The 14,963-nt window shown below is 44.8% G+C and overlaps 1 protein-coding gene across 2 annotated transcripts in view; it reads left to right on the forward strand.

Moving 5' to 3' along the window:
* The window catches only part of EPHB4 (EPH receptor B4), a 194,966-nt gene that overhangs the window by 95,567 nt on the left and 84,436 nt on the right, over positions 1-14,963 (forward strand). The gene's annotated exons all lie outside the window — the stretch shown is intronic.

Here is a 14,963-nt window from a genome sequence, read left to right on the forward strand (position 1 = left end):
GATAGCTTAGTACTAACCTATGAACCTATGAACCTATGCATGTGCAGATAATAAGGAATTACATGATTTGATGCATGCCACTGAACAAGTAGGGAAGCATGGTTTACATTGTGGTTTTGATACCTTGGAGGCTTCTTGTAGGGCTGCTGCCTCTGGCACAGTCATTGGAAGACATGCTTGGTTAAAGGAACAAAACTTGCCTGATCAAGTGAAAGCTAAGATGCACCTGTTCAGCGTAATGTTTTGTTTGGATCTAAGGCTGAAGAGGTGATAAAGAAGATGGAGGATAAGGCTAAATCCATGCAAACGGTTAAGGATTTCTTACAGGTACAGCCCCCCCAGATTTAGTAGGAATTGGCCAACTAAAAATTGGTCCTTTCCCTATTCAGACAGGCCTCAGAGGGGTAGATATAGACGCTCCAGAGGAAGGCCCTAAACGCAGACCTCCTACAGACCAAGACAGTGGACTGCTTCCACCCCTAGGGGTGGAGAGGATAGGCCTCAAACTCATAGAAAACAGGCTCAATGACTCCCCCTGCTGGGCTGCAGGAACTTCTTTCCTGGAAGCCCCTCTCGGAGGAAAACTCTCTCTTTTTCACCTAAATTGGACTTACATAACCCAAGACAAGTGGGTTCTGGATGTGGTTTCAAGAGGTTACAAATTCCACTTTCATACCCTACCAAGACCAAATGGATGGCCGGACCTACCAAAACATCAGTGGTCGGAGGCCTTAAACCAGGTGGAAGCCCTCATGGCTATGAGGACCATAGAACCGGTTCCACTTTCAGAAATGGGGCAAGGTTTTTACTCAAAGCTCTTTCTAGTCCTCAGAAAGCAAAATTCATGGAGACCCATCCTGGATCTGTCAGTCTTGAACACTTTCCTGGAGATACCAAAATTCAAGATGCTTACTCTGCAGCAGCTACTGCCAATGTTGAGCAAAAATGCATGGATGGTAACATTGGATTTAAAGGAGGCTTACTTACACATTCCTATCAGACAGGAGTGCGGAAAATACCTCAGATTCAAGGCCGGCTCGAGGCATTACCAATTCACTGCGCTGCCCTTTGGATTGTCTACTGCGCCCAGGGTCTTCACCAAATGCCTGGCACCAGTAGTAGCTTATTGCCGACTCAAGGGAATTCAAATTTACCCTTTTCTGGACGACTGTCTTATTCAAGCAGACAGCAAGGATGTCTTACTCCAGCATCTAGAATTTTTCAGAATCTTCTCAAGTTCCTGGGATTCACTGTGAACATAAAAAAGTCAAATTTGACACCCTCACAACAGGTAACTTTTCTGGGTGCTCTCCTAAACACAACAACCCAGATGGCATTTCTGACATCTGAAAAACAGTTACAGCTGGCTTCATCTTTCAAAACCTTGGCGTCACTAACTCAGCTATCTGCAAGGAAATTCCTGCAGGCTTTGGATTACATGGCCTTCTGCATCCTTCTCATACCATATGCAAGACTATATATGAGGAAAATACAGTGGTACCTAAAAAGTGTATGGTCCCAGCATTGCCACAGTCTAGACACATAGATCACCATCCTGCCTTGTCTACAAAAGGAATTCCTTTGGTGGACCAAGGCATGTATTCACAACAAAGGGAAAGCCTTCAGTCTGCCTCCAGCCAGTCAGATACTAACCACGGATGCCTCAGATTATGCATGGGGAGCCCATTTGCAGGGAAAATGTCTGCAAGGCTTTTGGACAAAGGATCAGAAGTACCTGCATATCAATTTAAAGGAAATGTTAGCTGTTCAGAACGCTCTCTTGGCCTTCAGGGATATTCTACAACCAGGACAACTACTGATACGGACAGACAACACCACAGTTATGTGGTACATAAACAAGCAAGGGGGTTCACACTCCTACCCCCTTTGCAGACTAGCCATGACTCTATGGAACACAGCTCAAGCTTGCAAAGTGGACCTATAAGCTCAGTTCCTTCCAGGGAAACAAAACATTCTGGCAGACAGTCTGAGCAGGAACCTGTCAGACCCACACGAATGGATGCTAGACACCGAAATATTCAAGATGATTACAGCAGTCTGGAGCTGCCCACAAGATAGATCTTTTGCATCCCCTCAACCATCAACTACGGATTTTTTGCACAAGGACATTCCATGAGCTAGCATGGAAAGTGGATGCACTATCATTCAGTTGGAGAAACCTCTTGGGATATGCCTTCCCGTCTCTACCTCTTCTTCCACGGGTGTTATTAAAGATCAAGCAGGACAAGCCCAAGATGATAATTTTACTGGCCCCAAATTGGCCTCGACAGTTTTGGTACCCAACACTGATGAATCTTTCACAGGAGCCCCTTGGGTTTTACCTCAGACTCCAAATTTTTTGTCCCAACACCAGGGTCAGGTTCTGCACTTTCATGTCAAAACTCTCAGCCTGGCAGCCTGGCTAATTCAGGGTCTATGATTAATCCTCTCCTTCCCAAGCAGGTTATGGATGTCATTTTAGAAGCCAGACGCCCTAGCACTAGAAAATCTTATGCAGGAAAATGGAAAAGATTTTGCACCTGGATGCATGATTAGGATTCGGATCCTCTTACGCCTAATATTCCTCTGATTTTACTATACCTGACAGACCTATTACATAAGGGTCTCTCCTTCTCTTCCATAAAGATACATGCCTCTGCTATCTCTGCTCATTATAATACAGACCCTCCAATCTTTTCTCACCAACTCATGAGACAGTTTCTCAGAGGAGCTAAGAATTTAAGGCCCCCTAGATCACCACCCATTCCTGCCTGGGATCTCAACTATGACCACCCATTCCTGCCTGGGATCTCAACTATGATTTGGAAAACCTCACTCTACCTCCTTTTGAGCCTGCTGCCACATCTGACATCAAGTTTTTATCATGGAAGACAGCCATCCTGTTAGCTTTGACCTCAGCCAGGAGAGTTTCGGAGTTGCAAGCACTCATGGCTGTGAAACCTTATATTATTTTTCACCAAGACAGGGTGTCTTTAAGGACTAATCCTACTTTCATGCCTAAGGTGGTTTCCAAAGTGGCTTTAAATCAAACTATTCACCTGCCAACCTTTCTCTCCAATCCTCAAAATAGGGGGGAAAGGATCTTGCATTCCTTGGATGTACACAGACAACTTTGTTTTTACCTGGATAGAACCAAGAACATCAGGAAAACAGAGCAATTGTTTATTTCTTATGCTTCAAGTTCCCAAGGCAAAGCCATTTCAAAACAGACCATTTCTAAATGGATCGCTGATGGAATCAGATTTTGTTACTTTCACCATGGAAAGCAAATCCCAGGAAGTATTAGGACTCACTCTACCAGGGCTGCTGCTACTTCAGCTGCCTTCCTCAGGGGAGTACCTACCAAAGACATTTTGAAGCTGCAACTTGGAGTTCGGTGCATACTTTTTCTAAGCACTACAGTCTACCTCTCTACTCTAAGTCTAGGGCAGGCTTTGCTTCTGCAGTCTTGCAGGGCCTTCTAGCCGCCCCCTCTACTTTATGACCACCTCCCTTTTCTTCTGCTTTGGGATTCAACCCTACAGTGATGACTGCAACAGTGAAACACGATGAACATAGTACAGTTGTGTACACTTACCATAAATGTAGATGTTCGAGTGTCTTCACTGTTGCAGTCTGCTACCTCCCTCCTGTCCCTTCTTACTTTTTCTTTTGTGTGGTTCCCTACTTCACCCTTCTTCTGAGGTGTATTTGCAAAGGGTATGGGGTTATACTCATTTTTGGACACCTGACATCTGGGGTCAAGAAAAACTGGAGAACATGGCGTCGGCTGCCAGCTTTGTACTCCTGGCGCACTGACGTCAGGGAGCATGGCTGAGCAGCCGACGCCGGACCCAGACTTTGGGATTCTGGCCGACCGAGGACTGCCTGCCGGCAGGGGAGAACCCTACAGTGATGAGTGCAACAGTGAGGACACTCGAACATCTACATTTATGGTAAGTGTACACAACTGTACTATCTAAGAGCTGTATATACATTAGTAATGCGGTGGTCTGGGCATGGGATTGGGGGCTTATACCCCTGCAAAACATGCATTTTTTTTGTTTCTTTAGCTAATTTCTTTTCTGTTTTACATTGTTTTATTGCTCAGTCTTAACACTTTTTAATGTCATATGCCTATACTGCAGTATGAGATAGTAACACTTCAGTATCTGTTCTTTAGCAAGACATCCCTGCTATGCAGCTGTCACAAACAGTGGTGAAGGAAATGTTCTGCTGCTGTTAAATAAGATAGTGTTCAGTTGTTTTGTTCTTTCTGCATTGCTTCTTAGTGTACATTATTTTGCTTGTTGTCTGTGGTGTAACTATTTGTGCTTTTGGTCTAGGCTGTAACTGAAAAGGGTCATAAGAGCAGTTCACTTATGTGGTTAACAGACAAATTATTATTGTTATGAATTGATACCCCTAGAGGTAATATGACTGGACTTCTTGAAGTCTTCATTTTAAGCTAAATTTTTCAGAACATGTGTCTTTCTGCTTATGGTGTGCATGAAATGTCATAGAGAGGCTGAAATACTGTCTATGTCTTGTGAGCCGTAACTTGTTGGCCTTTTCAAATGCATTACTGAACATACATTATGAAATGATATGTCTTTGATCCATTGTTGCTGAAAAATTTCCGTTCTTTTGGTGATGGGAAGTGCGCATATCTCCCATGATGCCTTGGTAAAGGGATCTTTATAAATGACATTAGGCACTTTTCTGAATTAGCTGTGTGTGTGTGTGTGTGTGTGTGTGTGTGTGTGCGTGTGTGTGTGCGCGCGCGCGCGCGTGCAGTTCTCTATGCGTCTGATGTGAAACATTTCTGTTTGCCATTCTTTTTTCTGATTGGGTCCTTTGTGCATCTGCTTTGAAACGTTCAGTTCTTTAAGGTCTAACCACAGATGCATACAAAGAAGAAGAATGGGAAGCTAACCTAATCCATTATAGTCCAGGGTTCCTGGAGGGAGTGGAGCTAATTAGTAAGTCCGTCTGTTTGTAGAACCCGCTGTAATGATGTGTACATTGTCAGTAGTACATGAAGAACAGGGTGGAGCAGCATGTTGCAAGTGCAGGGAAGCACCTGGTCTCTTCAAGTATGTTTTGCTATATAACACTTAACTACTGGTAATCTATAGTACAGAAGAGAGAAAAACTGCTTTACAGATTGTCTGACCTGCTGCAGATCTGACCCCCCCCCCCGCACACACACTACAGGGGGTTAAAAGAGAATTTTCCCCAAATTTTATGGCACTTAACTTGATGCTGTGCAACAAACGAAAAAGAGTAAGTTATCACTAGGAGCTCCCACATTTGAAGGTCTGTAATTGTGATGAGTACTTAGGTGTTACTATTCTGTTTATTGCTGACAGAATATGATACTGAAACATGTACTACTGGATAAGGTAAAATCCAGTGTGTAAATCCCAAGTAATAGTGGACCAACAGCCTCGAGGTACTAATTGTAAACTGTATGTCAATATGCCTTTCTTAATAAAAAGGCGATGTTCTTCGTGTTTCACTGTTGCAGTCATTACATTTGAGTTGTCTGCTTGCAGTAGCCCTCAGTCAGCCTGATTAACAAAGTCTTGGGTCCTACGTCGGTTGCTGTCTCTTCTTCCGTGACGTCAGGTAATCAGGGGTATAAAACATGCGGCCGATGTCATTATATCAGTCTTTCTTGCTGTGCGGTGCCCGAAGCAGAAGCAGTTCACAAGTGCCGGTCGGCCAACTCCTGAAATTTTCATTTTCGAGTTTCAGAACCAAAGTCTTCAACTAAAAGCTGAGTACCCTGTTGGGGAAACGTTTTCTTGCTCTAAACCAATTTCAGTAAAAGTAAATAATTGCATTTCTTGTGGAAAGCAAATACCCCATAAAGATTTTAATTTGTGCTGTATTCCTTGCCTAGGCCCTGATCACGATGTACCTTGCTGTCAGTTTTGTGCCTTATTTAATCCACAAACTATCCATCGCCGGTACATTTGTGCTTCTGAATATTTTGGTGCTCAGTTCAATTATTCTGATATGTCTTCGGTAAGCCATCCGAATACTGACATTTTGAAAAAACACAAAGATAAAGACAGAGACAGGCCGCCCAGTTTGCCGGTACTCAGTGAGGTTCTTTCGCAGCCCCCAATACCCGCTACTTCAGATTTGCAGGCCTCTACTGAGACCCATTTGGAGTTCGGTATGCCACGAGATGCTTCAACTGTGGAACCTGCAAATGTCTCTACCCTGGATGGGTCCGGAGCCGCTGTGTAGGCACCGGCTTCTGAGGGTGTATTCAGGCCTACTGACTTGCATATTAAACCAACACCATCTTCTTCTTCTTCAAGGCCTAAAACTTGAACCATGCCTAGAAAACTGATGCCCAGACCACATGGTCAGGCCTCTACGACTAAAAAGCAAATAATAAGAATGTCTGAAGACCTTATTACTTTAGTCAGGGGAAGCCAGCCTTCCCCCTCTAAGAGAACTAAGACTGAGTTTGTATATGATACTTCTAACCAGGATTCTGAAATTTCTGTTTCCTCTGATGACCAGGATTTACCCTTATCTACCTATGAGGATTCTGATGCTGAGGACTCTATTCCCTCTGCTTCCCCCACAGAGGATTTCTCTTTTGGTGAAACCTTGCATACTCTCAGGGAGCATTTTCGTTGGGAAAGTCGAGATTTCTCTGATTCTAAAAAGAGGCTTAGGGATTTCTTATTCCTGCCCCAGCACAGGCCTTTAGCTATACCTCCTGTACTGGACATTGTTGATGATGCCTTTTCGGAATGTAGCTTGCCCCCTGACTCTTAACCTCCTGCTTCCAGAAAACCTGATAAGATATTACTGGGTTCATGACTCTCACAAGTTCCTTTTCAAAAATCCTACTGCGGATCATGAAACCATTTCACAGGGACCCAAGGGCATTAAAGCTACTACTGCCAAAAATCCTACCCCCTCTAATAGAGACTCCAGGGCACTGGATAGATGAGGTAAGAAGGTATACACTTCTGCAACTTTGGCTATTAGGGCCTTGAATTGCTAGTTTCATATGTTAAAGTATCAATGCTGCGGTGGTGATGCTGCGGTAGCATTGTCGCCTCACAGTAAGACGTTGTCCTGTTCGATTCTCAGCTAAAGCATCTTCTGTGTGGAGACATGTGTGAATGGGCGTACCTTCGTTGAAGGTTGTGCGTTAGGCCTGGCAAGTCGGTACATAAAAATCTACTGCCAATCATTAGCGGACCGGAGTTCTGCTGTGGCGACCCCTAACCGGGAAAAGCCGAAAGATACAACAACATATGTTAAAGTATCAGCAGTATATTATTGGATTGCTTAAACAGAAAATGATATTGATTCCTGATTGTGCTGAAAATAAGGATTTACAGGATTTAGTGCATTCTGCTGAACAAGTTGGTAAACCTACATTGCAATGTGGGTTTGATTTACTAGAGGCATCTTGCAGGGCTGCAGTAACTGGGTCTGTATTTTGAAGGCATGCTTGGCTTAAGGAGCAATCCTTGCCAAATCATGTTAAAGCGAAATTACTGGATGCTCCCTCAAATGAGGACCGCCTGTTTGGCAACAAGGCAGAAGAAGTTCTTAAAAAGATGGAGGAAAAAGCTAAATCTATGCAAACTGTTAAAGATATTTTACAAGTACAACCTCCAAGATTTAGTAGGCATTGGCCTTCTTAGAATTGGTCCTTTCCTGCCTCTTCCAGACCTTCTCAGTCCAAACCCAGATCCAACAGAGCACCCAGGCTTCAGTCCCAGGGGATGCACAGGACTAAGCAGTGGGGGGCCTTCACTTCCAAATCTGGGAGTAATAAAATTTCCCCGTATGGTATACTGCCTCAGTGACTTCTTTTTAAAACTTTCAAGCACTTCTCAACTGACTGCCCCCTTGGGGGGGAAAGATTGCACTTCATGCAAAGAACTGGGGACTCATTACCCAGGACAATTGGGTTTTAAATATAGTGCCCCAAGGATACAGATTTTATTTCCACACGTTACCAACTCCAAGCAGTTGGCTGGATGTACCTCCAAATCAGTGGGCAGTGGCCCAAAAGCAACTACTCTCTCTCTTAAGCATACGGGCTGTTCAGTTGGTACCAGAAGAGGAAAAGGGACAAGGTTTCTACTCAAGATTTTTCCTGGTACACAGAAAAGACAATTCATGGTGTCCTATCCTGCACCTGTCTACTCTAAACACCTTTTTGATGATTCCAAAATTCAAGATGCTGACTCTTCACCAGTTGCTTCCTATGCTAAGCAAAGATGCCTGGTTGGCAACACTAGTTTTAAAGGAAGCATACCTGCACATCCCAATCAGGGAATCTTGCAGAAGATACCTATGCTTCAAAGCAGGCTACACGCACTATCAGTTCTCTGCACTGCCCTTTGGCTTATCTACTGTGCCCAGTGTATTCACAAAGTGCCTAGCTCCAGTCATTGCATTTTGCAGGCAAAGAAATATTCAAATATACCCATACCTGGATGATCGTCTAATTCAGGCAGAAAACCAGGACATACTTTTGAATCATCTGGCTTTTATACAAAGGGTGCTAACTTGTCTGGGGTACACCATAAATGAAAATAAATCATACCTGGTAACCTGTCAGCAAATTATATTCCTGGGAGCAAGCTTGAGTACAACTTCCCAGATGGCTTTCCTCACGCCAGAGAAACAAATTCACTTGACAACCTACTTCAAACAAGTGGCCACAAAAACCCTGCTGCCTGCAAGGCAAGTACTATAAGCCTTGGGGTTCATGGCCTCCTGCATTCTTCTAATTCCATATGCAAGACTGCATATGAGGAAACTACAGTGTTATCTAAAAAGCTTATGGTGTCAACATTCTCAGGATCTAGAAGCAGTGACTCCTATCATTCCTTGCCTATGCCTAGAGTTCCTTTGGTGGGCAGAGGCCTGCCACCAAAACAAGGGACTGCCATTCACACTACCCCTTGCTGCCCAAACTCTATTAACAGACGCATCAGATTATGCATTGGGGGGGGGGCGCACCTGGCAGGGAAGTGCATTCAGGGCAAATGGAACCTAATTCAAATGCACCTTCACATCAGTAATTAAGAAATGTTAGCTGTACAGGATGCTCTGACAGCCTTCAAGGACCACATTCTTCCAGGACAATTAATGGTAAAGACGGACAACACCACTGTTATGTGGTACATAAACAAGCAGGGGGTACACATTCTTACACCCTCTGCAGACAAGTAATGGCATTGTGGAACACAGCCTTGAGCTAACAAGTGCATCTCAAGCTCAATTCCTGCCAGGAAAATTGAATACACTGGCAGACGGACTAAGCAGAAACCTCATAGACCCACACGATTGGAAAATGGAACCAAGGATTTTCAACATGTTGACAAGCAAATGGGGGAGCCCAGATATAGACCTGCTTGCCTCCCCCCAGAACTATCAATTGGAAAATTTTTGTGCAAGGACTCCCTACAGACAAGCTTTGCTCTGTCCTTCAGCTGGAAAAACCTATCAGTTTATGCCTTTCCTCCTCTGCCTCTGCTCTCCAAAGTATTACTAAAGATCAAACAAGACAAGGATGATTTTGATTACACCAGACTAGCCACGCCAACACTGGTACCCCCTCTTGTGCAGTGTGTCACTGTTGGCCTCATGGAACCTGCCTTAGACTCCTACCCTGCTGTGTCAGCAGGAGAACCAGATTCTGAACCCTCAGCTTCAAACACTGAACCTAGCAGCCTGGCTAATTACCTAAGCTCTCCTTTACCATCCCTCAGTAAACCAGTGATGGATGTCATTTTAGAGGCAAGGAGGCCTAGTACTAGAAAATCTTATGCTGAAAAATGGAAAACGTTCTGTGCCTGGAATCCATCTCAAGGGATGAGCACAGCAGTGCCCAATGTACCTCAGATTTTACAATACTTAACTGAGATGTTTCACAAGGGCATGTCTTTTTCCTCAATAAAAAATTCATGCCTCAGCCATTTCAGCTCATTATAACACAGAACCCCCCCCTTCTCTCATCCACTGCTCAAGCAGTTCTTCAGAGGGGCCAAAAATTTTAAGACCACCCAGGAGAGCTCCATCTCCAGCCTGGGACCTTAACTTTGTATTGGAGAAACTCACCCTTCTTTCTTTCGAGCCAGCTGCTACTGCAGGTATAAAATTCCTTTCTTGGAAAACTGTTTTCCTTTTAGCCCTCACTTCAGCAAGAAGGGTATCTGAATTGCAGGCCCTTATGGCAGTGGAGCCTTTCATCATCTTTCATGTGGACTGGGTGTTCCTCAGGATCAACCCCTCTTTCATGCCAAAGGTGGTATCCAGCGTGACCTTTAATCAGTCCATTCATTTGCCAGCCTTCTTTTCTAATCCTCAGAACAAAGGGGGATGGATACTGCACTCCATAGATGTGCACAGACAACTTAGATTCTACTTGGACAGGACTAAACCTCAAAAGAAATCTGAACAACTGCTGGTGGCATTTACTGCAGGGACAGAGGGGGAGGCTATTTCAAAGCAAACCATCTCCAAATGGATAGGCCATTGCATTAATTTCTGCTATAAGCACCATGGAAAACCTATCCCACAGGGGATCAGACCCCACTCAACCAGGGCTGCATCTACCTCTACAGCCTTTCTCAGAGGCGTACCTACCAGGGACATCCTAGAAACTACTACCTGGAGTTCTGTACATACTTTCACCAAGCAAAACCAGCCTCACATAATGCTACCACACCACTGAATCAAACACATAAACACACAAAGACATACTCGGAGGCTCTGAGTAAAAATTTACCTAAACAGCAGAGGCCTCCAAAGCAGACACCCAAACAACTGCTACCTCAAGACACCCCACAAGCAACACATAAACCACAAAAGCAGTGCGCAAAGCAGTCACAGCCCTTAAGGCCAAATACAACACCAAACATACTTGTCATAGGTGACTCCATAGTCAGACACACTGACGTCCCACTCACCAGGCTGAACAAGGAGAGGGTCACAGTAAGCTGCCTATCGGGCGCTAGAATCCGCCACATAACACAAGCACTCGGGTCACTCCACGGCAAGTACAAATATGACACAGTCATTGTCCATGCTGGTGTGAACGACCTGAGACGTACCTCCCTGGACTACATGAAAAGAGACATAGAGGAGCTCTCTGATTATGTAGCCCAGGCAGGTATGACCCTAACCCTGAGCAGCATCCTTCCTTCACCAAGAATGATGCCACAATATAGAGACAAGATGATCAGCTTTAACAATTGGCTTAATGTCTGGTGTCATTCAAAGGGGATCCAGTGTCTGTCTGCCTGGGATGACATGCTTGACAAGCCATGCTGCTTCGCAAGGGACGGCTTGCACCTGTCACCCCTGGGATTCCGGATATTGGCTAAGGCTCATGCCACCCCCATAGTGCCTTTTTTAGGCAAGGCTCAAATTCTAAACCTACCACCCTAGAAAACAAAAATGGAAAGAAACTGAGGGTAATGCTGCTCAATGCCAGAAGTCTAAATCTCAAAATGCACGCACTCGAGGCCCTTCTCAGTATGGAGAACATCGATGTCTGTGCTGTAACTGAAACCTGGTTCAAGGCTCCTGAGAGCACCCCGGCACTATTAGGTTTTACCTCATATCATGCGTTCTGGCCCCAAAACCCGGACCACACCACAAAAGGAGGGGGTGTATCCATATTCATAAAGGATACCCACACCTCCAGGTTGGTGGCAACGCATAAGCTTCGGAAACCATCCAGGTGCAACTAACCATAGGCAAAACTGCTCTACAAATTGTAGCATGCTTCAGGCCACCCTCTCAAACTCAGGAACCCCACACAGCCTTCCTGAAGACACTGGAGGGTATAAATGTATCTCCAAACACCATCATATTGGGTGACTTCAACTACCCGAATATAGACTGGGAACATTACTCAAGCCCTAACTTTCTAGCCCAACGGTTCCTGGAGTTCATAAATTCAAATGCCATGGAACAGCTAGTCACTGTTCCCACGAGAGGAGAAAATATACTAGATCTCATTATCACAAACATGGGGACAAAATGCTCCACACCGGAAGTATATCCTCATTGGTGAGATCTGATCATAAACTAATCTCACTGGAAATCCACATCCCGCCCCCACCCCAAACAAAAAAGACCACAGTGAAGAACTTCTCTAAAGCAAACTTCACACTACTCAAGACTGATGTGGTATCCTTCAAGGCCCCTGAGACAGTGGAAACCACAACCCAAGCTACGGAAGCCCTTACAAATGTCTTCTATGAACACCTCCAGGACTGCATGGATCAGGCAATCCCAAATAAAACCAAGACTCTTTCCACAAAGGGCAAACGTCCAGTCTGGTGGACCCCAGCCATTAACAAACTTTACAATAAGAGGAGAAAGCTATTACATGATAGAACAAAATCCATAAAAGGGAAGTCACCCCTGATCATTATTAGTAAAAAAATACGAGCACTCATAAAATCAACTAAGGCCAATTTTGAGAGAAAAATTGCCATGGATTCAAAGGACAATCATAAGGCCTTTTCAGCTATGTTAGGAACCTGGGTGGAAACTCCCAGATATGCTCAGAATTAGTCCAAAATGATACAAAAATCACTGAACCCACAGACATTGCCAACATACTGGCAGACAGGTTCAGTGCAAACTTCCCCCTCTCCCCCCCTAAAGGAGAGATAACTATCCCAGCGGAGTGTAGCCTCCCAGACATCTCAAATGCGCAGGTGAAAGCTGCTCTTTCTAAAGCTAAAAACACAGCATCAATGGGACCGGATTGTGTCCCCGGCTGTGTGCTACACGAGCTAAATGAGGAATTAAACCCGCACATAAGGCAGCTGTTTAATCTCAGCCTTACCACAGGATACATGCCCAAGGAGTGGCGTACGGCAACTGTGGTCCCACTCCACAAAGGCGGTGCCTCTACGGACCCTGGTAATTACCGCCCCATAAGCTTAACAAGTCTAGTCTGCAAAGCTATGGAGAGGATCATAATGGAGCTCATAAACAAAGATATAGGGGACTTGCAGACATTGGACCCGACCCAGTTTGGCTTCGTCAAGGGAATATCATGCCTTTTGAACTTGGTCGACTTCTTCGAAACAGTCACCAAGGCCATTGATGAGGGAAAGGCAGTCCATACAGCCTACCTTGACCTTGCAAGAAGCTTTCGACACAATACCCCACTCGGTATTGTAGAAAAACTTACCAGCTTAAATGTAAACCCATATGTCACAAGATGGGTTGCAAACTGGCTTAAGGACAGAACCCACATGGTTAGAGTTGCTGGCGCTATGTCAGACTCCAAGCCAGTCACAAGTGGTGTCCCACAGGGCTCGGTCCTTGGCCCCCTATTGTTCGGCATCTACTTCTCAGACGTACAGGCCAACATGGGAGGACTTTGGCTGACAAAGTTTGCAGACGACTGCAAACTGGGCGCCATAGTGGAAAGTGCATCGGACACGGATATCCTTCAGAAGGGACTCACGGAAACAGATAGCTGGTGCCAGAGCCATGGCCTGAAGTTAAACGCCAAAAATGTATAGTCATACCCTTTGGGAAAAACAAGGTAACCCCAAGCTACCATATAGGTGGCAATCCACTAAGCACAGAAGAGGTTATCAGGGACCTGGGGACCCAGGTTGACAGTGGCCTTTCTTTTGACACTCACGTTGCTAAAGTGGTTAGAAAGACCTTCTACATTGCCCACCTGATCATGAAGGGATTCACATCCAGATCTAGTGAGGTCATTGTTCCCCTGTACTCTTCACTTATCAGACCAATGATCGAGTACAATGCCCCATTCGGGATGTATCTCGCCCGACATCTGCAGCAATTGGAGAGACCCCAAAAGTTTCTCACCAAAAGGATAAAGGACTCCAAAATCTGTCATATGCTGCCAGATTGAAGAAACTCCAGCTCTATTCAGTCGCATACCGTCTGCTCAGAGGTGACATGTGCCTGACATACAAGGCCATGTCCAACCCAGAATTAATGGACATGCTCCACCTCAAAAAATCCAAATCCACCAAAACCACTAGAGCAAGTGACTTAAACCTTAGCACGGATATAAATAGGACGTGCTGGAGGGATAGATTTATCACTCAGAGACTCCCTATGCTGTGGAATAGAGTCCCGGTCCATGTGAGGCAGAGCACCTCGCTGGCTCTGTTCAAGAGAAATCTTGACCTGTGGATGGGAGATCGTAGGTTTACCCCGGGAATCATCTCTGTGTCACTGCTGGACAGAGGCACAACAAACTAATGGGTACAGTATTTTTTTCATATAAGGGGTGGTGTAAGCCACAAAAAATTCGGGCTAGCCTTATAAATGCCTTGGGGCAGATAGCCTAGTATAAACCTATGAACCTATGACCCTATTACCATTTGCCAATTTTCTCTAAATTCAGAGCTGGCTTTGCCACTGCAATTTTGCAGGGCTTCATAGCTGGTCCTAATGCTATCTAAATTCCTCCTCCCAACCTTAGCTTTGGGAATCTACCCAAATGTAATGACTGCAACAGTGAAACACGAAGAGCATAGTACAGTTGTGTACACTTACCATAAATGTAGATGTTCGAGTGTATTCACTGTTGCAGTCCTGGTTACCCTCCCTCCAGCCCCCTGACTACTTTTGGCTATACCTCTTCTCTCTTTTTCAATGCTTAAAAGCTTTTTGGTGTATTTGCTTTTTTGTTGGAGGTATAACCTTGTATATTTATACATTTTATTTTTTTCCTATTTGGGGGGGCACCTGACATCTGGAGCAAGAAAAACTGATGTAATGATGTTGGTTGCATATTTTATATGCCTGACATCCTGATATCATAGAAGAAGAGACAGCAGTCGACGTAGGACCCAAGACTTTGTTAATCAGGCCGACTGAGGGCTACTGCAGGCAGGTAACCCAAATGTAATGACTGCAACAGTGAACATCTACATTTATGATAAGTGTAC

This window comes from Protopterus annectens, chromosome 7.part0 (assembly GCF_019279795.1).
Source record: "Protopterus annectens isolate FY-2018-M chromosome 7.part0, PAN1.0, whole genome shotgun sequence".
Classification (NCBI taxonomy): Eukaryota; Metazoa; Chordata; order Ceratodontiformes; family Protopteridae; genus Protopterus; species Protopterus annectens.